Source organism: Aplysia californica, unplaced genomic scaffold (assembly GCF_000002075.1).
Source record: "Aplysia californica isolate F4 #8 unplaced genomic scaffold, AplCal3.0 scaffold00178, whole genome shotgun sequence".
NCBI lineage: Eukaryota > Metazoa > Mollusca > Gastropoda > Aplysiida > Aplysiidae > Aplysia > Aplysia californica.
Window position 1 is genome coordinate 176963 of NW_004797448.1, and position 1487 is coordinate 178449.

Below are 1487 nucleotides of genomic sequence, written 5' to 3' on the forward strand. Positions count from 1 at the left end.
ATTGAGGACACGTCTTCCTCTAGGAACCCTGCCAGTGCTGAGGCCGCCTGTGGGGAGGAATGTGAGGGTCAGTGTGAGGGTCATTGTGTGGGTAGGAGTGTGAGGGTCAGTGTGTGCGTGTGTGTGTGAGAGAGAAAGAGAGAGAGAGACATTGAGGACACGTCTTCCTCTAGGAACCCGGCCAGCGCTGAGGCTGCCTGTGAGGGGAAGAGTGTGAGGGTCGTTGTGAGGGTCATTGTGTGTGAGGGAGAGAGAGAGAGAGAGAGAGAGAGAGAGAGAGAGAGAGAGAGAGAGAGAGAGAGTAGAGACAGAGAAAACGTCAGATCCATGTACAGTGGAAATTGTGCAAAAAAGGACCACCTTTCACCCCATGGTGTTATCCGGGGTTCGTCAATTTTTGGACCTCCTTGTGTTATTGTTTTCTCTCTACAGCTTGTTCATTTGACGTCCTTTGGTTGTTGTTTTTTTAAGGGGGGAGGGAGTAGAAAAACCCGGCAGTATACTTGAATAAGAGTCGAAATATTTGCGATTGAAGGGGGTGGGGTCGCTTTGTGTCAGAGCCCAGGAATGCACGGGGAGGTCCTTTTGGGACAATTTCCGCGAGAAGATTGGGGCGACGAGAAGAAAGCTTGTCTCTGGAATGCGGCAGGATAGTGTCATCAGAATAAAAACCAAACAAACAAATACGCAAGGGGTGTGGGAGGTGTGAGAGTTGTACGAGTGGTCGTCTAAACTGGTGATTGTCTTGGACAAGGGTAAAGTAATACCTATAGAGACAAGATGAAATGAACAATAAACATCTACCACACAGAATAAAGACGGATTCAAAATGTTTATGAAGCAGATGAGAAAAGTTGATATAGTGTCTATCACAGAGATGTCTACCACAGAGAAAAGACATACTATTTTATTGAAGTCTATCACTACTATCAGGCACCAAGTCGAAATGAATAAATGTCTGCAATGCAGAAAAAAACAAATTTAAAATGTTTATCAAGAAGATGGACAATCTTTTTTTAAAAAAGAAGACAAACCAACAAACAAGTATTTACCACATTGTCATGTCTATCAAGCAGAAAAGACAAACTGATGAACAAATGTGTGCACACCTTTACAAACACACACCTCTAAAATTAGTTGGAAAGCTTGTGTCAAATCATATGACGATACCAGCCTACCTAACTAACCCTCTTCTCTCTCTCTCATCCTCTCATGTCCCGCTCTGTACCAGCGACAACCCAAAAAAGTGCCGGCTTAGCTCATTACCCGTCACAAGGACGGCAGTGTCTAGTGTATGTGTACGACACAAGTGACGTCAACACATCCCAGAGTACATCTGTTCTGGGGTTAAAAATAGAAGTATACTTACAAATTGGGGACAGATTTTTTGGAAACCGTACTCTCTCTGTCTCTTCTAATCTTACAAAACAAAGAAGACAAAAAAGAGGAACAGACAAAGTATGACCAAATCAATATGTTACCCCCCC